The 25,141-nt window shown below is 41.0% G+C and overlaps 1 protein-coding gene across 2 annotated transcripts in view; it reads left to right on the top strand.

Annotated features, from left to right (window-relative positions):
- The window catches only part of KCNJ6 (potassium inwardly rectifying channel subfamily J member 6), a 170,523-nt gene that overhangs the window by 51,773 nt on the left and 93,609 nt on the right, over positions 1-25,141 (top strand). The window lies entirely within an intron of this gene.

The following is a 25,141-nucleotide window of genomic DNA, read 5'->3' as shown; positions in this document are numbered from 1 at the left end:
CTGCCTCTTTCCCAAAATTTCTCTAGCTCCACAGCCTATGCAAACTTAAATAAATTGACTTTAAAAGGCAGAAATATTTTACTCAGCTTAACCAGAGACTATAGAAAGACAGAAACGCAGACATCCATAAGACTCATTTACATTAGAAAGTTATTTCCGGTTAATTTTTTCTGTTTGTGTACAGAAGGTCTGTTCCTAGGGCAGCACTTCCCTGCCTTTTTGCTCTCGCAGTTCACTTTGCTTCCCTCTCTGTATCTCCTTACATATGTCATTGCAGGGCAGAGTCACCACTACTAGCTATAAAAAATTATTTCAGTATCAGAAACAACCTATCCCACAAAAAGGTGTTGCAGACCTGGGAGATGCAATAGACGCAGCAGAACATCCATGTAGCAAAGGCCCTGTTCCTAAAACACAAATAGAGGATGCAGAGGTCAGCCTGAGAGCTCCTCTCCCCATGGGGAGACGTTGCTAACCGGTAGCAGACTACAGGTAATGGCATAAGATCTATGGCAACCTACTGACCGGTAGTTAAACTCTCATCAAAGCACTTGATGGAGTTCTTGCCGTGGAGGTGCGCGTTGTTATCTGAACGCTGCTCTGTCCGCTTCTTCCTCTCCCCCACTGTCTGCATCTGAAGAGATCTGGCAAAAGTTTCTAATGGAGAATCATAGATGAGATTTTCAATTTTTTGAGCTATCAACAGGATCCACATTCCTATACTTTCTGCAGTATTCATAAGTAGAAAGAAATATTTCTCCATGGTGCAGCAAAGTCGAGGTGGTAATAGCGGAAAGGTCAACATTACAGTTTAGCAAGGCCCAAAAGGACAATAACACCAGACCCTAGAGAAACTCGCTGATATGAGGAATGGCACTCTTGCTCCATTAATCTCTGTGGATGCACAGAGTCATTCTCAGAAACATCTGCGACCCCATCACTTCTCTGGTATTACTGGATGCTGGATAGCTGTATAATTATGTCTTGATGGATGGGTGGGAGATGAATGGAACAGTGGAGGAACCTGTTATCAAAGGGGGAAGCAGATAAGCAGTATCCGCCCGATGCTGGGCTTTGCACAACCTTTCTGAAAGAAGGTGAAGGAATCTTACCAAAAAGTGCTAGCGGAAAGTAAGCACACTTTCTTAATGGTCTGAAGAGTCAGAGAAGCGACCTCCACAAATCTTTATAACTGATGGGGAACACGATCTCAAAAATGCACTGTGCAGTTCCTTTAGGATTCACGTTTGTCTTGCAAATTACTTTTATTTGGCTTCTTTAAGACAGCATGCTTCTTAAAAGGATTTACTACTGCTTTGTATAAGGATTTGTTCATACTTCATGCAAGCCTTTTATGAAATTTTCATATGATTTCATGACATTTTAAAATATTTTTAATAAATCATAAACTGCATTACAAGCTGGACAGAAAATTCTTAGTGAACATACCACAGTGCTCATTTTAAAGCTAATGCAGATTAAAAGGAAATAAATGGAATGGGGAAGCAACAAGCTGGCATAGGGTGGGCCTCCGGTTTGCAATGCAGGGCATTCTTCTTGGAACTGAGAAAATAAAGAAAGGCCTCTGAGGCCTCAGAGGGTTTCAAAGACCTCAAGAAATGGCTTGATCAAGGTACCAATATAACAAAATTATTATTTGCCTTTCAGTTTCACCCAAGAGCTGTGCTTCTTGTCTCTTTCCTCTGTTCACATCTTTGCACAGTTCCAGAAAAAATCAATCACCTTCCCTCCACTGCTCTATCTTTTTTCTTTCTATCAAAACGTTCTGTTGAAGTTACCAAGCACTGCTCTCTGCCCCTTCTTCTCCATAAAGATTCTCTGGATGTTTCTGCAGTAAGAAAAGCCCCGTACCTGAGATTCACGTCACATTGCATGCTAAGAGGAAGACTGAGAGAACACTGATGCAGTAGTTGTTTCAAGTCTGTTATCTTCACCAGCAGGGAAAACAGTCTGTATTTTTGTCACATTTTATATTTCCATTCTCAGAGGATCTGTCACTTTGTAGGGAATATTGGTAAGGGGGGAAAAAAATGGTTTAATACTTTCTGTCCTATTTCTATAGCAATTTTATGATCATGGAAATATATGAGGTATCATGCTAGAGCCCTGTACTTGTGTGTGTTGAGAGAACTGTCTGCCTTGAAAGTTTTTTTAAAAAAAAAAATGAGAGGGAAAATAATTTTAATACAACAGTTGAAGTGCAAACCAGAAAGAAATGCAGTGCTAATTTTTGGGGGATAGTCCCTTAGAGCTGATATAGAAGCAGAGACGCATGCCAAATAAGACCACTCTTTGCCCCAAGTTATTATTTTACAACACTTGCACAGAATTAATAGAACGCCACCATAATTACATTGAGCCCCAGGGAGCTGTCCAAGAATTCCTTTATAATGCCTTAAAATCTGTATGCATTTTGAAATTTCTTTATAGTCTGAGTTGGGCAATTTACCTCATATAATCTCAGAATACTTAAAAGCTGAGCATATAAATGAAGCCAGGAACCAAATTATTTTCCCTACAGTTTTTGTTTTCCTCTGTTCCTCTTGTTCTCATGCTTCCCATGCACTGGTGGTCTTTTTCAACCCAAAAGATGCCATCATCTTGTCTGTGAATAGCTAAAGCACAGCAAGCAATGCAGGAGAGCAAATATTAAGCACTACTGGAAGGTATCAGATGTTCAGCCTGATGTATTTGGCCAATATGAAAAATCAGATAGAGAAACATCCTGTACAGAACTAGTCAGTCCTCAGGAATGATCACAATTTTGAATTCTTTGGGGAATGAGAATTATTACAAGATATTTAGTGAGTAGACAAATATGGTGATGCCTTGATAGTACCTTAGAAAAGTCCTTTTACAGTCCAGTGTTATGATATTGAAAGTAATTTCCTCTCTAGTTCCATCAGTTTCTCCTCCTGCTATCCAGCTAGTCAAGGTGTGCAGCATGTTCCTGAGTTGCCTTGGATGAAAGCAAGCTGTCTACATCACAACCCCTAACTGGCATCTGTGGGATGTCTGCCTTAAGTCAGGGGCTAGCTGGTTGCTTCTTTTGCAACATGATGGCTTGCCGGCTTGGATAGCACCTGCAAAGCTCTCCTCAGGGTTCTGATATTTCTAAAAGCCCTGCCAGAGATGTACTCTTTGCTGAAGACCAAGTGAGAATATGAATGTGCCCCTTCTCTCTCATCCAGACCGAGCTCTGAGGCCTCCAGGTCACTGTCGTACAGATGAGTTTGTACAAACTCTTCTCCCTAAGGTAATGAGGAAGTCCAAGGTCTCGGCTCCGAATTACGCAGAAGCATGGATCTAGTGTGCCATATGATGGCTGCACCATAATCAATGTGTGACATGAGCAGTGTGAACTTGCTACAGGCTAGAATCGAAAATGGGCATGGTTGGCTGCCTTAAAGCATTTAAACAGAGAAGTGACATCCAATTAAGATGTTCTCTGGCAGTAGGGGCACATCAGTAAACAGTCATGTTTGTTCTGTTACCCAGTTAAGCCACAGGATACACCTGCATAAGGACAGCCAGAGGCAGAAGAGTTGGTTTAAAATAAGGATGTTCCTTCATTTGTTAGAAAAATGTGTACTCCAAATGTCTGTAAATTTACTTCCAAAGACAGTGAAATAATGAATACTGAGACCTCAGATGACTCCAGATAAAACCTTCTGAATTATGGCTGTCATGAATTTTACCCAGGGGGGTAAAAAAAAATTTAAAAAGAAATCAATCTAACCTGAAAGAATTTCAGGAGCAGACAAACCCTAGGAGAGATCTGGTTTGTGATGGAGTGCTCTTCCCAAAAGCTTTCTTTTTCTTGTCTCCAGTGTCTGAATCTAGTGTCCCTTTTGTTCTCTCATACTTGTAGAGAGGGTTTATAAAGAGGAAAAAATCTGTGCTTTGAGTTAGTTAAAAGTATTTTCAGATTTACATCTGCCAGGGTAGTCTGGATTTTTTTTTGAGCAGTTCTAATTATTTTTATTATTTTTTATGACATGGAAGAAAAACATATGGTATATTACAGTAAATACATACCCAATACACTCTCTCTTGCTGTAGGACATTGTGACCTTTCTACTTCAACTTTTTTTTTTTTTCAGTACACACCTTTTATCTTTGCCTTTTTTTCAGAAACCTAACCTTTTTACTATCACATTATGAGTTGGTGGTGCATGCATAAATGCTATATTGCGCGAACACACCACCAGGTGTGCATACACAGAATCAAGACTTAGAAGAACTGACCTTAAAGCCTGAGTTTGCATCTCACCAATCTAGAATTTTGATTCTTCAGTCTTTGAAAGCATTTCTAAGTACAAATACCCAGTTCAACTTTTTCCACTGATATCGAGTACCATCAATTTGTTAGAAAGAGCGGATTCTCACAGTGCAAAATTCAAGTGCAAAAACTGCAAAGCATTCAGAAAACTCATTCAAGAAAGACATTTGCACATGCTCAAGGAAGTTAGATTCATTTATTTTCAAGAGACCCAATTATCCTTTTATGGTGAGCATTTCTATGAGGGCATGCCAAGAGTAGAATAGGAAGGTGGTTTTCCCACAACATGTATTTTCATCATCTCTTACTTTTCAGTAAGAAAAGAGTTCTGTTGTGATAGTTATTTCTGGAGGAGTAGTTTTGTAGCAAATATTAAGCCATAAAGACAAATGTTTTATTAAGTGGAACATCTAATTACAATTGATTTGATACTGTATATATAGGTTGATAACATTTATTTCAAAATTAACTCCCTAAATCTTTGGTCAAATTTAAATTAAAAGTAACCAGAATGTGTATTATTATTATCATTATTGTTATTATCATTGTTGTTGTTATTTCAGCAGAATTCAGCTGATGCATATAATGAAAAGAACAGAAAGAACAATGCTATTATAATCAAATGAAAATATAGTCTATTCTTCATGGTAAAGGTCAGGTTTGAGAGGAGAATGAAATTCTAAAACAGGGGTTCATTATGCAAGAAAGCAAGAAGTTCTATTGTTTCAGTGATGCACTAGCAGGGGTTTAGAAGAACTGTGAACTTATATATGCAATAAGAAACAAAAGAAACCTATCTGAATCAGGAAGCTGATTGACAGTAGTTCCAGTCCTCGGTATACAACAATGTGAAGAGTATTTGCTTTGCATTCTCTGAGCCTTTAAAGGTCTTGTCTTTAACTTGTCTCTGCAAGTGTGAAGGACAGAAATATTTTTTTCCCAAATGAAAACCAAGACTCTCATAGAGTCATATGATTCTAGAAGCTTAGATTTTTCAAAACCATATTAAATTTTGATAGCGCTGCTAATATTACTTTGCTAAGCTATAATCTTTGTGAAAATTAAACTCAAAATATCAGGGATGAGATAACCAAGAGCTGAATTATGAATGAGTTAAAATTTTCTGGTTTTCTACTTAGGAACAGTGATTACATATAGGCTACATTGTACTGCTTCTTATTGAAACACAGTATTTCTTCGTACTTACACCTTTAACAGCATTTATTCTATTGAGGTGGTCATTTTCCATGGTAGATGTGTGTTTCAATAATTCCCTTACTTTTATTAGCTCAGGATCACCCATTTCTGAAACAGAGGCTACAGTCAGTCTGACACTATTTAGTAATTCCCGGTGCCTTTCCTTTGCATTGCTATGGTCCATGGCACAGCAAAGCTGGGTTTTTCAGTCACGTGCTTCCCAGAGCAAACGCTCATCCTCTGTACTAAATCTAAGTGGTCTAGACACAAAGCTGTTAGATAAAACACCTTCACAGCTTCCCACAGCACTGCTTTCTACAGAACCCAATCCGCAGTCGTATTGCAATAACATCTTCTGATCAGCAGTAGGGTAAAATCGTGAATCCATACGAGATTTGGTATGAGACACATTTAGGTGTAAGGTGGTCTTTAGAGGAGAAATACATGCCCAGTGTTTCTGGGCATGATCAGAATTAGTTTAAGCATGTGCGGAAATTCAATACTGAAAGCAGAAGTCACTTCAGATTTTAAGTACCAGTTTTTGAGGACCTCAGTATGGGACTGAGTTGCCAAAAATGTCAGTTGGGTGGCTAAAGCCTTTGAGACAACATTTTCTCATGATACCTTGAATATTATGGCTATGTTCACATCTGGGCAGTTGGCATTGCACCCTTGACTATTTCCAGCTATTTGGGACTTGGCTTCACAATTTTAATTCTCCTCTAATGCAAAGCTTTTTCCGTATTTATTTAACATGCACTTAAATCATCCAATAATCAACAATGGTGCTAACCAACAATGAACTTTAGTCGGAGTAGTGAGCAGTGTGCAGTGCTGAAAGAATAGCCCACACTGTGTACATAAAGAGCAGGATGTTCATATTCACTCAGGATAAAGAAGTCATCAAAAATGTCTAATCAATTGTCTTCACAGAGAGCAGATGAGCTGAATTAAATGGTGAAAAACAGGATCAATGGTTCTGAAAGCTGTAGAAAACTGTCTGACCTGGATCAGGCTTATTGAGCTATCAAGCAGATAAGAGACCATAATGGATTTTAGTTCTAGGAAATAAGCATAGCATGATGAATAGCAAAGAATGCTGGTCAATAATTAAGTGAAAAACAATCCAGAAAAAAAATGGCTTCTGAGATGTACAAGAGCAGCTGTTAAACAGGTAGTACCATAAACGTATGGGGTTTTGAAACCCTTAGACTTTGAAAATGAGTTGCAAAGACATCCAGAATGATGGCAAATATCATAGAACATGGTAGGATAAACTATTTCATGTGAAAGAGAAGTATCCCACTTCATTATGAAAAGGCCTCGTTGCATTATTTAATATAAACAATGAGAGAAAGATCTTATCATGGTATTTTTGACAGATGACTTTTAAAAGCCTTATAACTGGGTATTACATTAATCCCTAAATCTAGACTATATTCTCCCTGTATTTTTCACCTGCCTCCATTGCTCTTCAGACATTTGACAGGGGATAACAGGGACCATATTAACCTCGTTACAGGCAAAATAATGCCTACAAGTCAAACCCTCTCATGTGCACAGAACACATTAACTCAAAGTGTATTATTTCTGAACCATTGCTGCACTTGTAGCTCAGGCTCTTCTAACTTTATGTACCACTATTCCTTTTACCATAAAATATCTTGAACTACATGGAGGAGAAAACCAAAAAGACTCCAGTGAGAGTCATTGCCAACAGTAAAAGAGCTGTTAAAATATAAACCAACAAGAAGGAAGAGACCTGTAAGATCTGTTCTCCTTTGAATCAGTGCAACACTGTTTTCAGACGCAGAGATAGCAGTGATTGTGTAATAGGGCTCTTCTGCGCCCCAACATCAGTTTATCGCAGACTTCAGCATCGCTCCCTTTGCTGTCTCAGCCCAAGCATGTTGCACAGGCATATCTCTCTGCAGGAAAGGGAGGACACAGTTGTGCGCATCTGCTGACCCTCACTGTTAGCACTGTGCGCCGCATGAAATGAGAGATTGCTCCTTCTTCCTATTATCATCCCTCCTGTAAATAATTGCCCTATCTCCTCTCTTCAAATCTTTGCCAGCTTGCAGAACCCCTCTCTAATCACTTCCTAATTAAACTGCAGAGTTAGATTTTATAGTCTACTTCAGGATTCAGGGCCTCCAGTCCTGGTTGTTCTTTGCTGAACTCCCTCCGCTTTGTCATCATCATACTTCATATGCACATTTCTTAATCCACATACCTATAAGCAAAAAATGGAAAACAGAAAGGCTTGCACAAAAGAAAAGAATACTGGTAGCAGCAAAAGCAGGCATGCAGCTCTTACTCTACTAATTAAAAGGAATGCTTAAGAAATGTGGTGTTCCTTTCACTCTCAACACAGGAGGAGCAGCAGCAAAGTTACTTTGAGAAGCCCAGCTCTTGCATTGGCATATCCCCTTTCATCTGGAAGTCTTCCACTGGATATTGGAGTCAGAGCTCAAACTTCATTTTCTGTTCTTACTTTGGCTTAATGACTTACATCTTTAAAAAAGCAAAGAGAGGGAGAGGGAGAGGGAGGATGGAGAGCGAGAAGGGAGAAAGAAGAGGGGGAGGGGGAAGGGGAAGGGGAAGGGAAGGGGAAAGGGAAAGGGGAGGGGGGGGGAGGGGGGGGGGGAAGGGGAAGGGGAAGGGAAGGGGAAAGGGAAAGGGAAAGGGAAAGGGAAAGGGAAAACAAAAGAAGTAAGCTGCTATGACTGACATTGTTTAGTTAACTCATCAAAATCAATATTCATCCAAAATAAAAGCCTGTGTTTCCTCAGGAAAGACACAGGTAATTTCAGCCAAACTGATGGAAGAGTACCTTAGATAAATGCATTTCTCTTTACCCTTCCTCACAGCACCAACTTGTGGAGAGGGGAGATGGCAAAAGACAGTTATCACAAAACCTTAATGCCACCACATCTGAGGAAATACTTTTAATAGAGCATGCAACCTATGAAACATTTTGCCACAAAGTACTGTAGAGCAGACCAAGAGTTTAAAGAAACCTGGTAGAGATGGGCTGGTGGGCTACAAACATGTGGTTTAGTAACTCAGACATTAAAATACAAGGAGTTAGAAGGAGATGATGCACTAGGAGGAAAGTTAGAAGGAAATGATCCACAAACCAGTAAAGGCTAGGCAAAAAGTTATTCTGCGGATGGTTCCACAGAAGAACTTCACATCAGTTTGCTTGAGAGATAGGTTTCTATCTCCCTCTTCATCACCTAATAACAGCACCTATTAGCATTCACCACCACCAGCCTCACATTAGGAGTATCACTCAGCAGTTATAAGATAACTTTCCCTGTCTTCATATAGTTTTAAGGCTGGGGACCCTTTAATGCATTGTCAGTATGGGCCACCTGTGTCCACCTGAGCAGTAGTAAGACCTCTAAGCATGGCTAGAAAACTATTCCAGTTTGGTCCCAAGACTTCAGAGATCCTATTGAATTCCCAAAGGCAAGGTAGCAGCTTACAAAGAGACAGAAATCCCATGACATTTCAGAAGCTGAGAAGAGTCACTGGCCACTGTTACAAGGGCTTGCACTGAGCCCCATCCTTCCCCAGCTGAGTCCTTCCTGACCCAGCCAGTATGAGGACTGAGCACGGCGTGGCCAAAGAGACCAGAGACAAAACCTGCAATATATTTGGCTTGTATAAACACATACTTTCTGCCTCATCTCCATCAGCTCAGTCAAATTTTAGTGGTATGTGAGTGATTGGGCTCAGTCCTTGGGTGAAATTTAATTGGTTGTTTTATCTGGGAGGTCAGATCTGATGCTCCTGTCTGACTCCAAATCTGTATCCATATGTCTTCACACAGCTCACACTTTATGCATGGCACAATATCAGGCTCCATTCTACTACAACTGATTGTGAATGACTGATACAGAGATGATTATGCTTCCAAATCATGACACTTTAAATTACCATTTTCATTCATTCACAGGAACTAAATTCACAGAATGATTGTCATCGTCTGACATATTTATCATTGTCAAGCTGAGTCTGCTATCTCTACATCGCAGGTTTCCTCTGTTGCTCCTAGGAACTTACACAATGGAGTCATGTCACGTGTCATGAAGCGTTTGCTAACCTAGCTGCGAATCAAAAGGACAACAAATAGCATGATTACTTGTCCATAAAAGTGGCACATTTTTGTTGCGCTTAGAAAACCTATACTTTCCCTTGACAGATTTGGGAGGCAGTTTAAATATCTTGTTCTGCTCTGTTTTCTAGTATTGTTTGAATAGTTATTTTCGTAATAGGCAAAGAATAATTTCCTCTGAAACCTACTGAAACATACGATGGTGTATTGGTGCATGCTTTCTTATCTTTTCTTTTTTTTGTTCGTTTGTTTTAATAAGGCAGAAAACAACTATCTACAGACCTCCTGCTAAGTCAGTTTGTTTCCTATGGCATATTGCTCTTGCATGTGGTTGAGCGTCTTTTTGGTGATAACATTATTATTTAGGGGAGTATTACTATTTAAGGCGCAAGTAACTCATGCTGTTGTACTAATTTGTGGGTGAATGCTGCATATTTTTAGTATCCATTCAATCATATGTTCTGGGCTATAATGTTTAAAAATGAATTTGTGAAAAGCATGATACAAAACCCATTAAAGTGAACAGAAAAACTCCTACTGTTTTTCTGCCTCCCTAATTTTATAAGGTGCCCATGATGTTAACATGAGAAGGAAGGAGGGGGACTCATGAACTTATTTAAATGGTTTCTTTATGTCAGTAAGTTTGAATGGGTAGACCCCTGCATTAAGGTATGACCTCACCGACTGCTACTCAGGTAGAACTGTCCTCGCAATGGAAGGACCGCCAGTGTCAACATCTTAAATATTGTTGTGTTGCCATGTCTTGAGCATGTGATAGTTTTTTAAAACCCAGTGTTGTCTCAGTTCATTCTGTGCCCCTACTGCAAGAGATTCTGCTCTGGGTTTTGCCACGCAGTTGACTGATGTTTACAGAACTCCCAAAGGCTGCTGCTTTGCAGGTGTAAGGGCAACATTTAAAATGACCACATTTCAAAGCAGCTTGAAATGGTCTAGCTTTAAAGTACCTTTCTTCAAATCAGTACAGTTTACCCTTTCTTCTCTTTTGGGGTAGATCGGAAACAACCACGCAGAAACCTGCTGGCAAATAGGTGAATTGGTAGCAAAGCTTGGGTCAGGCTGTTGGCACAACTCTGTTCGCTGCTCACAAACATCTGTAGAGCTTTATGCAAATGCCTGTGAAGAAGAGTCAGGGGTCCATAACCGAGAGCCCCTCTCTCTGAAATGCAGAGCTGCAAGGAGAAGGAGGCAGTGATCTCTATCACCACTTTCACAGCTTGAATGGATAAGTCCAAATGGTAAAACTCCTGGCCGTGAGGAGCCTGATTTGAAGCCCTGGAGAAACATTGTTGGTGGGAGGGATTAACAGTGGGATTTAGGCTTCATTCTGTGGAAGTGATTTAATGAGAGTTGGCACGTCAAACCATTTACACGTGGATCATTTCCAGTAAGTGTCAGTTCCATCCCCAAATACCCCAGTGTTTAGGAGCAGCTGGTTGACTCCCTCTGCCTCACTAGCAAAGTTCAGTTCTCCATGAAACATTTCACTCCTGCATGCTCCTATTTTGGACACCCCAATTGTAATCAAACCCTTCTCTTCTCCCGCCCTCCCTCGTCCACTTCCAAATCCTTGACAAAAGATCTTGCAGATCTTCACTCCCAACAGCAGAAAGCCTGGAAATGCTTCTTAAATGCTGTTGAAATTGGTCACTGGAATTTTTTTTTTTAAAGTTGTCACATCAAATGAACAATAAACAGACTCCATAATAGTATATGTCTTAGAAAATTAGGGCAAAAATCCAAGGCCTGTCATTAAACTCAATAAAGACCTTTCCAGTAACCGTTGCAGGTGTTGTTGGTTTAAATGCAGTTATCGTTTTTCCATGGCATTGAACAAACAGTCATAGCAAAAGAATTTAATAATTTAAGAATAAGAGGAGGCCAAAAAGCAACCAAATTATGCAAAATTTATAATGTACTAGGAAAATTACTGCTGAGAATGTGTATTTTTAACTTTAGCAGTGCTGTTAAATGACGGGTTTTAATTTTAAGAAACTCTTTTCAAACTTCCTTTGGAACAGAAGAGAGGTATACCATTGTGGCAAAACCTTTTTTTTTTTTTTTTTTGTTTAAAGAAAATACACTGAGAAGGGGGCTGGGGAAATTTCATCTTTATCAAGAGATTATAATTTCAAATTAAACCTGCATTGTGTGTTACTATAGAAACTCCCATTTTGTGGCATGTTTGTGGGGAAAAAGTCAAAAGTTGCATTTTAATGAAGGCAGATCACACATTAGCTTCCTCAGTAAAGCAAAATAAAATAGAAGTTTCTATCAGAAATTGAACAATTACGCAGAATAAGCTGAGCTAATTAAGGTCATGGGGAAGGAATATTAAATCCTGAAGTGACAATATGTCATGTTCATTTTTCAACACTAGTCTCCACCTTACAGATTATGTATTAGATACTGCGGGAGTCTGATGGATTGAGAGGCTTGTTGCCATGACAATATTTGCAGCTTTGCTGGTATTCCCTACAGAAAGTAGAGGATTTTTTTTTTTCTACTCAGTTAGACAAATTGGCTATATATAGCAAGAGATGTTGGAGAACTGAAACAGCAGAATCTGGTGAGGGGAGGCTGGGGAAAGGACTGACATTTATAAGTCTTAAGGAATCACAATAGACCGCATATCTGTGGGGAGTGAGGGGGGCTGCTGAAACAGGGAAAGAGAGAAAGGGGGAGGGATGGAGAGGGAAGGAGGGAAGGAGGGAAGGAGGGAAGGAAGGAGGGAAGGAGGGAAGGAGGGAAGGAGGGAAGGAGGGAAGGAGGGAAGGAGGGAAGGAGGGAAGGAAGGAAGGAAGGAAGGAAGGAAGGGAGGGAAAGATGCTTATATCATACATTCATAGTATATCTTGTTTTTAGGGGCAGAGAGGCCAGCAAAGGAGAACAGGTAGTGCTGCCTAAGAGACAGCTACAGCTGCTGTCGGTTTACTATGCTTGAGGTGCTTTATAGCTTCAGGGAGAGCTAAGAGGTAAAAACCTCTAAACTGGGGCCAGGGGAGGGGGGGGGGGGAGGAATTGCTTACCACTGAAATTGTCAGTGTAAATCACAATTTGAGCTCCAAATATAAGCTGCCTTCTTCTGTTCTGTGTTGTTTTGGGTTTTTTTAAATCTTCGCTCACAGAATTTTTAAAGCAAGGTGTTGATACCATTTCCATCCTCCTCTTGGCACAGTGAAAGCAAATGTGCTTCAGTCAGATGTTAGGGAGTACTGTCTCTTATGTATAGTTCAGTCTGTTGCTCGGAGGTGTGGGAAGAGTGTGACAATGTGCTTTCATTTTAATATTAGCCCATCTCAGCCAAGCATCTATGGATTACTGCAGAGGGGAAAAAAGACTGGTTTGTTTCTTCCTCTTTTCCACTCCTATCCCTTTTATATGCAGAAATGCACCGAGCAATCTATAATACTTACCCTGAGGCTTAGAAAGACACTATTCCAGTAAGACTGACCAGGCAGCTCTAACTGTCGTCAGTGCTAATTCACTTGCCATACCCCTATCCACTTTTTCTTCCTCCTTTTCATGCCAATCATCCATTACATTTTTTTAATTTTTAAAGTATCAGACATGCGCATTGACCTGTACAAAATACAATCTGTGGCAAATCATTAATATAGCCCTTGCACCAGAGAGTTCACACTTACAAGAAAGAAGAGTGCAATGAGGAATATGTACTTCAGTAACCACAAGTGACTGGTGATTTCATGTCCATGGGACATCCTGAGGAAGTGCACTTTTAAAAGATGCAGAGTGAATAGACAGAGGAGAGAAAAGCTGATTTATAATAAGGATCTGATTTCTTATGCTTTCTGAAAGGCAAAGCTTCAATTTAATAATAAAAAGAAAAAGTGCTAGCAGAGAGACAGAAGAAACTGGGAACACAATTGCAACAGTGAACAGTGGAGGGGGATGTGAGAGTATGTGTGCGCAGAGGGGAGGAAGAAGAAGTCTTAGCAGCAGCTTTACAGACTGTGTTTCATCCTATGTATATTATACAGAGTGTGTATTACAGCAGTATTAGTGATGTGATTAGATAGAAAAGACATACAAGATCATTATAAAAACACTTAACCAGGTAGTGAAGAAGTGAGGGAAAAGCAGAGGAATTAAAGATGGTACTGAAATGATGAAATACTATGGAGCCAGAAATAACAGAGCCCTCTGTTCACACCAATAACTAGAACTGGAATGAAGACAAGAGAGGTGTTTTGGAAGGGAGAAAGAGAGTAAGAAATCTTTTCTTAGACACATTAAGATTCAGCAGTTAGACAGACCTTAAAAAATTAAACTAGAAATCGGAATAATAGTCACATTCAACAGAAACAGAAAAAAGTTGAGAGGGGAAAAGAGAAAGGAGAGAATCATAATATCCTATTTGCACCTGTATAATCTCATAAATACCACACCTTTCTGAAAGTACAGGTACTAGAAGACGCGTCCTCACATAACTCACAGTTCAAAACCACCACGCAGAGGAGTGAGGGACAATGAACTGGGATCAGAAGTGGAGGGACTGTTGGGACAGAGGGATCAGGCTAATGGGAGTGGGGCTAAGTGAGCAATGACGGCAGGGGCAGAGGTAAGCTTTCACCCCTATCACCAGCAGATGTATGTAGCCACACAGTTGTTGAATCAGAGTTTGCTGGGGAAGGAGGAGTTCTCTTTGGGTTTTTTGTTGGGTTTGTTTTGTTTTGTTTTGTTTTTCCCTGAGGGGAAGGTTTTTTCTTTATCTATAACCGTTGCACGATAAATTAAAAAAAAAATGCAGCATGTCATGGAAGGAGGCATAGTAGAATCAACAGGAATGAAAAAAAAAGGAAGAAAATTAAAGGAACTCAAAAATGGCAGAGATCCAAGGAGAAAGAGCAAGGGACCTAAGAGAGTCAGAAAGAGTACAGAAAATTCATTACAGATCTAGAAAAGTATAGAAGGGATTGATGAACTCTTTTACTAGAACAAACAAATAGAAGAGGCTATTAGCAACCTGAGCAGGAGTAGTTTCAGAGGAGTACCTCAAGTGAACACTTTATAGGTGTGACAGAAGAAAATGGAGAATTAGGGTTGTCTGAGGTGTCCCTTTGGGACTCCACAGCCACAGTGTGTCTCTCCATGATCAACACTTAGCATTTCAGAAGTATTAACTACCTAATCATCATTATGTTGCTGAGACTTACCACTGGGGACAAAACCATGTGACCTACAAAACCGTACTTTCCCATTCCTGACACCTGGCTATGAAGCCAATGGGACACTGTGCTTAAATAAATGGCAGCCGTACACTGTATATACGAGAAGTCTGATTTCCTTAGGCACAAGCAGTGAGGATCTTAAGTTTCCACACAGGGCTGTAGGTTACCCTGCCAAGATTTTCAATGGAAAACATAAAGAAATCGACCAGAACAAAGATCTGGATGGGATATGTAGTATCAGGCATTCCCAAGGTGGTAACAGAAGAACAGATGTGGTGTTTTAGCTTTTGTCTCCCACCAGCAATGCCGAAGCTATTAGAGAAGCGTCTGTTATTGATTCACGCTGCTTAGAATCCATTTATACTGGCTGGTTTTGGAGCCATTATAATTTACAGTCTGTCATGTAAATTGTTCTTGGTCTGTGAAATATTGATCTATTGGATAGACATGCCATGCATGCACACTGAACACATGGACTCAAAATCTTTGGGGATTTTGCTTTTTAAACAACAGGTTATTGCCCACGTTCACTATCTGCTTCTGCAAACAGCTCAGTAATTTCAGGCTTTAATATCCTCCTCAGCTCTCTTCCCACTTAACTAGAGGTAATACTTGATGTACTAGGGATTAAAGATCTGAATTTTTTCATTTAAAGTAAATTAATTTTCATGTGCACAAACTATTTCTTAAATATCTTAAATGGATATATATACACACATGTATGCACAGATTTGTGTATATACGAATGTATATTTATCTTACACGACCTTTGATTAGATTGTTTAGGTTGGAGGAGGTGGTGATGGACTGACTTCTTGGGTGAGAATTTGTTTTGGCTTTAAACCTTACGCTGCCAGTAACATAGAAAAGAAACTATGTACAGCTGATCTGTAAAAGACAGTGACGTATGAGAGCAGCAGGGAAAAAGCAGTTTTGTCTATACATTTTCTGTGCCCATCAGCCTGCAGTGAAAGGCTCGAAGCAGCTGTGGTTTCAGAGCACCGTCAAGCTTGGCAGTGCCAGTACTAACATGACCAGGTCACGCCACTTGCTCATACGTTTCCTCCTGGGTTGTCCCATGGGGCTTTTGACGTGGTGTCCAAGTACTTTGCAGACAATAAAGGAAGTTATCGCTGCGTCCACCTTGCAGACAGAAACAGCGATGGGAGCTCAGACTTACCTGCCAAAGGTTCCTCTAGAAGAACCAGAGATGAGGGCTACAAGTAAAGATGTCCCAAGCAAGCCCCAGTCCGTTTGCATCCCCGTTGGCCTTCTGCCAAAGGTGCTGAGCACCCAGGAAATTAAGAGCATGTGGTTCTAATGACAGCCAACCACAACTTTAATTAAATATTTCTGTAAGCTTTCAAAAAGGACAACTAAAAGAGAGTTAGGGACCAAGAACTAAATGGTCATCTAATTACAAGGTCATTATTTATATGCCTGTGAGTTTTATGAGTGAAGGAGAAATTAGATGTACAACCAGCCACCTTTTTTACTGCATGTGCCTGATTGACACACTAGACTTCACTCCTTCTGCAGATGGAGATCTCCAAAAGAAAAAGCAAAACACAATTATAGACCATATTATAAGTACTCACAACCTAAGTTGGATAATGTTGTGGCTTTAAAAAGATTTTTTTTAATACAGTTATTTTAGCATACCAGCTCTTCTTTTTAAAAGGAAGAGGAAGCTACCTGTCATCATACAGTGATGGGATACAGATGGGATACATGTGTATGTTCCATCAGCAGCAGATTAAAATACAGATCCCACACTAGTGCAGCAGACTCCCTCCCCCATCCCGCAGCACAAAAATAACTGCTTAAGTGGCAGAAGGCAGCTCTCATCCTGCTTGAACCAGGCACTAGAGAACTAAAGTACACTGAAATAGCAGTAGGTGTGTTGTTACTGGTGCACCAGTAGCTGTGCTCCGCAGTCAGGATACTCCAGAGGAAAGAGGCACAGTTTGCTCTGAAATGCAGTACCAGTGGGTTTGATGGGCAGAAATGCTGCTGAACCCGTGATCTGATTCTGCTGCCAGCTCTGCCCTATCCCAGGAAAGACAAGGCCCAGCTTTCATTAATAAAGAGCCCTTGCTGGTAAAAAACTTCTAATGCCAGACTCCTGAAGAATGCAGTTCCTTTTTGGCTAAATATTTTCTGACAGAAGAAAACATGGTAGTCATGACCAGACATCCCCACCGTAGCTGTTTCTCATCAAACTGTTCAGCCACTGTTTTAAAAGAAGTAAGGTGCTGGAGCAATGTACTGACTGCTATAAACTACTGATGGATTTGGAGGAATGTTACCTTTTTGTGTGGCATAAGCCATAGGCAGAAAGTGGCATCCAGAAGTCCTTTACTGAGGCAACGCTAGGGAGATTGACATCAGCCAGAACAAGGCACTCCAGGCCTCCAGTCAAACATAAATGTCTTTGTAAAAAAAGTTGCAGATAGTATAACTTATCAAAGAAATACCTCCACCAAAAAAGGGGGGGGGGGAATTTAAAAGGAAACAATAGAGAACATGAAGCTACCTCAGCATGACAGATACATGCACCTGCTGTAGGGGTGCAGAAGGCTGTTGGACCCCTCTGCACCTTCTATGGTGACGGATGTTCACTGCACTACAGTCATATTTAGAGAAGATCCAGGGTCTTCTCTTTCATTTTTTGGTAAAATTTCTGGGCTACTTCTGCCCATTAGTCCTATAAGAATACAGAAACTACTCTTCATAAACTGAAATAAATCCATGTGGCAAGTGGTTGTTGTTAAAATGCCTGTTGGAGATTTAACAACAGAGAAAGGTGAACTGACAATGTGTTTGCCTTCGCACATCATATGAAAAGTCATCTGAGAGAATCACTGGGAATACGTTCTCACAGATACAGCGGAGAAGCACTTTAATTTTTCATCTCTCACTGCCTACAAGACAGATAATACATCACCCAGTCCTCTCACATCAAGGTGAGCAACACCAGTTACAGCCATGTGTGACAACAAGCATTAGCACAACACCTGAGATAATTACCTGCAGAAAAGGGACACGATTTATCAAGTATTTAATATTCACTTCCAAAAAACCTATCAGCAGTAAACCAGTTTACTATTTCATTGGGAGAAACAGACGTAAATTCCCTCAAATCCAGTAAATGAGTTTCAAGAAGAGCTGAGAACTCTATGTGGGTTCTCCCAAGGGTGGTGTGGAAGGAAGACCCTGTCTTTAGATTACAAGGTCTCAGCACCGCCAATTCCCACAGCATTCATGGTAAAATCCAGAAATTATTCAAAGACTATGACTTTGTACTGTGTTTCCATCTAAAAATCTAGCATATTGATTTATTTCATCTTGGACTTGACTTAATGGAGCAGACTTCCCTATATATTATGAAGAGAGCAATAATAATTTCATCTTAAAAGGATCTTGAAATATGGTCACACAATGGACTAAGAAATCTATCTGTTTGGAAGTTGGATTTCAATGTAAGGAAAGTGTCAATAGATCTGGGGTCACTCCAAGCACACATACATATACAGGTTTTAAAATAAAAAGGAATCAATCAGTTCTTCCATAGTGTCAATTCATACAAAGCAAAATCTTTATTTTTTTGTAGTTTCCCCCCCAAAAAATTGAAAGTATTTACATGTATTACAGTCCTTTAGCACCATCTTGAGAATAAAGTGACAAAGCTAACATAGTATTATTTTGCTGTAGCAGTCATTTAATCTGTAATAGTGTAGAAGAATGATGGGGTAACTCCTTGTTCTTTCTTCCTGTAATCATTACTTTACATAATTTTATATTCACCTCACTAAATGCATCCCAAGAGCAGAAACGTATGTTACCAAAGATTATTATTTGCTACTAGCTTCATTATATAAGCAATACAGTTCAGAAAATGATAGAAAGCTCTGCAGCTACATTGGCAACACCCTAATGAATTGTCATTTAAAGATATATTCTAACTAGTTTTGATGGAAAGCAGTACAGAAAAGTTATCACTCCAGTTTTTAAAAGCAATAAATATTATGAAGACTGTAAAAACATGACAAGTAGGAATTACTGCTCTGTATCTCATGAGATTGTTTATTCCAGCTTTATAATATAAATAAAAACTCCTCTTAAATATTATTTTAAAGCCTTTTCCTATAAACAGCTAATGAAAGCATTCCTTTCCATTCCCTTAATTCATCAGGAACAAAAGGTCACTAAATAGGAACTAAACAGTTAAAAGGAAAAATTGATACCGTCTTTTTATCTCCAATGTGCATCAAGATTGAATCTTAAGCAGTGCTACAAAAACCCAGTCACATTCATGTGACACACACATAGGAGCATACACATACACACACACAAGACAAACTTTCTAAATATTCACATTCATTACTCCATATATCTGAGGTTACTAAAGACATGGCATTACCAAAATTAATAATGTATTAGGTGAAATTCATTTCATGCATATTTCAGTAAAATTGTATAGGCAGTACTTCAAATAGCTGCTGTCTGAGAGATTTTGAACTTCTGTTCTGATTTAGTGCTTATGCGAATGCAAATGCAATGGATAAAGCCAGGAGCAGTTGAGAAAGATGCCTTGCAAGCTTCCCCTGACAAGTTTGCCAGTGCACCTCATCCTCATGCTCCCGTATCCCTCCTGGTCCTGCAGGTCCTGGTTCTCTCAAACACGCGGTAAAGAGCAGTTGACTACTCCAGCTTCGCATCTACGCAGGTCCCCTCGCAAGCTCCCCTGCAAGATTAATTTCAGCATTTACGGGCTGTCACTATTTCCCAGTAGTGCAACCAAGCAGAACATAAGCAGCGTGGCGGCAAGCAGAGTTTGTGGTTCTCAGAGCCAACAGCTGTAAATGAGAGAACCACCAAGGAGCTTCATCTTATCTCAGTGTGCATTCATAGAAAGTTTTGTGCGCATATTCATTGCTCAGCCTAAAAAGCCCATCACGATACTTTATGGAGACAAACAAGGTGAACAAGTGCCTGCCTTCCCACCACGTCTCCCTGCCTTGTTCTGCTCCCAGGGTAGCATTACTCATATCACAGGGTAGCTGGGAAGTATGGCACCAATGCTTTAACAACTGAGATTCCTAAGGAAAAACAAGTCCTCCCTGATAGTTTTCCATCTGTCTGTGTTCCCTCACTGGCTTCTGCACCGAGGGAGCCCACGGAGTTATATTACGTGCCCACACTATTTTCTAACGACAAGTGCAGAAATTACAGTTGGCTTATGATGCATTTTGCCCTCAGCTGGGAACATGCAAACTGAATCATCACCTTTTTCCTCTTTCAGTACTTTCCACACAGGAGGTGGTCACATTTCCCACCACCACTCAGAACTTGGCATGAACGTCTCAGCCTCTGCGGAGAACCACCGCTTTCCTGTGTCTTGTCCTTGGTTCACTGGCTGAGAGCTCCCTACCATACCACAGACGAGATTGGAGATGAAAGGGCCAGGAGAATACTCTATTCCCCCACCGCAAGGATATCAGGTTTTCCAAAGAAAACAGAAGATTCTGGTGACAGCACTATTGACGTCAGTAGTAAGCAAAAACCTAGAGTTCTTCCAAAAAAACCTGCCTGAAAATAAACCCCAGACGAAACTGAAAAAATAAGCGTTCACTTCAGCTAAAGTTACATCACAGATAAAAGGTGCTTCTTAAATCAAAGGTTCTTCAGTAGCTGTTGCAAGGTCTATAAATAAAGAGCTACAGGTCTATCAAAAACCTCTTTGGTCCCACTCTTCCCACAGGGAGCTTGGTTTCAGAACTCACACCTATGAAGGCATAAGCAGGTTTCTGGTGCCAGCATTGGCAGTCACTGATGCCGAAGTCAGTGCAACAACACATCAGAATCTTTGATACTTTATATTACAAGGTCAGAGCTATAATCTATGAATTAATTAACAGACAGAAAATAAAATTATGTATAAGTAAAAAAAAAAAAAAAAAAATCAGAGCACATTATCATTTGAATGGTTCCCCTGGATCCAGTATCTCTCAGTAGAGCTACACGTCATATGCCTAGGTCTAGAAAGCCAAAATTTCCCCTGCAAGGAAAAAAACACTGTGCCTCCAACACTGTGCCATCTGCAACACTGACAACTATTTGGAGCAGTGATGCTTCCTGGGTGCAACAGAGGTTGATGCAGATGGGCATCTTTGCCTATTGACCCTGGCCAGACACCGCTTCAATCTAGCCTATAAAACAAGTAAGTTCAAGGCAAGTCTTATGGTTAAACAGTACTTGCACATACTACACATAGTGAGTAGAAAGCAGCAAGAAAAGAGAAAAAGGAATGTTTCTAACAATTCATTATATAAACAAGAATAAAGTAAATTGAAACATATCACGATGTTTGTGCAAACAAACAACATGCACGAACTGAGTACTATTTCACATTACAATTGTAATGGCTCTGGGTAGCCTGATGTTTTGCTTTGAAAATGTATTTGTATTTTCCCCTAGGCTAAAATAGTCAACTGCAGGCTGGATTTTGGTATTCCAGCTTTCATGTCTAAGTTCTAATAAACCCTTGGGAAAAGGCCATAGCATAAATTCACCTGTTTATGAGATGCTTAGTGATATTTCATCAGTCATAGTTTTGTTGTTGCTTTAAACTGGTCAGTAGTTGCCTAAACTAATTGCTACATTCATAGAATCATAGAATCCTAGAACAGTTTGGGTTGGAAAGGACCTTAAAGACCACCTAGTTCCAACCCCCCTGCCATGGGCAGGGACACCCACCACTAGACCAGGTTGCCTAAAGCCCCATCCAACCTGGCCTTGAACACTTCCAGGGAGGGGGCATCTGCAACCTGTTCCAGTGTCTCACTACCCTCAAAGTAAAAAATTTCTTTCTGATATCTAAATCTACCCTCTTTCAGTTTAAAGCCATTACCCCTTGTCCTATCACTCCATGCCCTTGTAACCAGTCCCTCACCAGCCTTCCTGTAGGCCCCTGTAGGTACTGGAAGGCTGCTATAAGATCTCCCCAGAGCCTTCTCTTTTCCAGGCTGAACAACCCCAACTCTCTCAACCTGTCTTCATAGAAGAGCTGCTCCAGCCCTCTGATCATCTTCGTAATTCCTAATGAAACAGTCTAATACAGAGGTTTAGAACTAATAGCCCTTCTAGCCAAACTGATAAATGTTCACTTTCCTGGTGCAATAGACTCTTGAGTTTCTTGTTGCATTGGATTGTTGAAAACAGAAGTAGAATTGAAAATCTCAATATCATTTCAACAGAAAGAAAGACTTTTTTTTACAGTAAGAAGAATCATTCACTGGAACAACCTCCCCAGGGATGTGGCAGAGTCCCCATTGCTGTAGATTTTTCCAGATGCAATTGTACAGGGTGCTAGATAATCTCATCAGGCTCCCTTCTCCACAAAAGGTTGGACCACATGACCTTTGAGGTCCCTTCCAACCTGGGTTATTCTATGATTCTATTAATAGTATTTGAAACCTGACTGTGCCCTTAGAAATAAAATAAATCATCAGTTGTTGCAGAAGTGGATGGAAGGAAGTGAGACAAATGTTGCCCATGTGAAGGAACACACCATCCTATTAAGGCTATTTACCCTTGCCCCTCTTTACCCATACTCTTATATACCCCTCCTCTATTTGTAATTGTTCACATAATTACATTTCTTTCATCTGAAATGTAGTCCTCCTGGATAGAAGAGACTCCTGTCTGGAGAAATTAAGGTCATGCAAGATCACAGTTCTGTTTATCAGAAATTAGCCAAGAAGGCATCAATACAATTTTTGTCTAATTAGCCATTATAGGCATTTACTGTTTCCAGTATTCCAGGATAGACTTTAAGGTCGTAATCATGCAACAGGCTTAAATGGTGTGGATGCCAGGTGTCCACCAAAACTGCTCTATCAGTTCACCTCCTCAGCTGGACAGGGGAGAGAAAATATAACGAAAGGCTCATGGGTCGAGATAAGGACAGGGAGAGATCACTCACCAATCACCGTCATGGGCAAAACAGACTCAACTCAGGAAAATTAATTTAATTTATCACCAATCAAATCAGAGTTGAGTCATGAGAAATAAAACTAAATCTTAAAAAACACCTTCTCCCCCACCCTCCTGTCTTCCTGGGTATTGTGGTTTAACCCAGCTGGCAGCTAAAACAACCACAGAGCTGTTCACTCACCCCCTCCTCACAGTGGGATGGGGGAGAGAATTGAAAATGGAAAAGAAAAAAAAACTTCGTGGGTTGAGATAAGACAATTTATTAGGACCAAAGAAAGAATGATGATGATGACAATGACAATGATGATGATGATAATAATAATACAAAACAAGTGATGAACAACACAATCTCTCTGCAGCCGAAGTCAATGCTCCGTCAGACCCTAGGTGACCTTCCTCCCAGCCCACCCCCCCATTATATGCAGAGCATGACATCAAACGGTATGGAATATCCCTTTGGCCAGTTTGGGTGAGCTGTCCTGGTTTTGTCCCCTCCCAGCTTTCTGGGTGTCCCCTGCCTTCTCGTTGGCAGGGCAGTACAAGAAGCTGAAAAGTTCTTGACTGCTTGGCGACAACTGAAAACACCAGTGGGTTATCGACATTATTCTCCTCCTAAATCCAAAACACAGCACTACATCCGCTGCTAGAAACAAAATTAACTCTGTCCCTGCTGAAACCAGGACACTGGGCTTACAGGCTTAACTTTACTTCTGATTTTCTTTACCTCTTCCTCCCCCAGCAACACAAAGGGGATGAGGAATGGGAGTTGCAGTCAGTTCATCACACGTTGTCTCTGCCACTCCTTCATCCTCAGGGGGAGGACTCATCACAGTCTTCCCCTGCTCCAGCCTGGGGTCCCTTCCATGGGACACAGTCCTCCATGAACTTTTCTAATGTGAGTCATTCCCATGGGCTACCGTTCTTCACCAACTGCTCCAGCATGGGTCCCTTCCGTGGGGTACAGACCTTCAGGAGCAAACTGCTCCAGCGTGGGTCCCTCACAGAGTCACAAGTCCTGCCAGCAAACCTGCTCCAGCCTGGGCTTCTCTCTCCACGGGGCCACAGGTCCTGCCAGGACCCTGCTCCAGTGAGGGCTTCCCGCTGGCTGCAGGGGGACAACCTGCCTCACCAGGGTCTTCTCCATGGGCTGCAGGGGAATCTCTGCTCCAGTGCCTGGAGTACCTCCTCTGCCTCCTTCTGACCTTGGTGTCTGCAGAGTTGTTTCTCTCATATATTCTCACTCCTCTCTCTGGCTGCAATAGCTCCTGGTGTTTATTTTTCCCTTCTTAACTCTGTTATCCCAGAGGTGCCACCACCGTCGCTGATGGGCTCGGCCTTGGCCAGCAGCGGGTCCATCTTGGAGCCAGCTGGCATTGGCTCTGTCAGACACAGCGGAAGCTTCTAGCAGCTTCTCACAGAAGCCACCCCTGTAGTCCTCCCACTACCAAAACCTTGCCACACAAACCCAATACAGTGGACCATTGTTACTGAACTGGAGCCTCAGGATATATCTACAGTGCGGTCCCTGCTGTGGCCGTAACTCATGCAAGTATTCCCTGCTGGTTTTAAACCAGCTGTTTTAGGCCTGGCTCGCAGTAAAAAAGCGACAGCCTGGAAGTTCACACCAGGCACAAAATCTGCCTGCTAAAGTGACAGATCTGGCAGAGGGTGGTAAAGGCTTTTCCTGGGGAAACTAAGAGTGCTCCCAGACATTGCTATGGAGGTCAGCCTAAGGGCCTCTGCCCAGAGCTCCGAGCTGCTCGGCAGGCAGCTCTCCAATCACTGCAGTTCACAGCATGGCATTTTAAGGCAAATAATCAGCAGTCTTCATGACATTTCAAGCTCAGTCATCAATTAAAGAACTGAATAATTACTCAGGTGGTTAACCTGGGCTAAGCAGTGTCAGCTCCTTTCCCTTTCAGCGGCAGTAAAGGCAGCTCAGCATGTGGAGTTTTGTGGATCCTCCTGTGCAGGTACATTGCTCTCTTCACTTGCCCACTGGGGCTCTGAGCACCTCTTCCAGATCCTTCAGGTCCCTTTCCAGGGACTATCTGCCTGACTTAATGCTGTACCAGACCAGGGTTAGAAATACCCTCACAGTTGCACCAGAAGTCTTAGGAAAGTCATCTCAAATGTGGCTCAAGGAACATATACAAATTTTTAAGTGCAATGTCTGAAGTAAACTCACCATTCTGAAAAGTTCATATTCTCACAGCTTTGACAGAATCACAAGCAGCAATATAACTTGTTTGTAAAGCTGTCTGATAAGAAGCATGATGTTCTGTACACTCTACAAAAATTGAAAAT

The sequence above is a fragment of the Grus americana genome, chromosome 1, assembly GCF_028858705.1.
Source record: "Grus americana isolate bGruAme1 chromosome 1, bGruAme1.mat, whole genome shotgun sequence".
NCBI classification, from domain to species: domain Eukaryota; kingdom Metazoa; phylum Chordata; class Aves; order Gruiformes; family Gruidae; genus Grus; species Grus americana.
The sequence above is the reverse complement of the archived record's forward strand: the minus strand, read 5'-3'. Positions and strand labels throughout refer to the sequence as shown.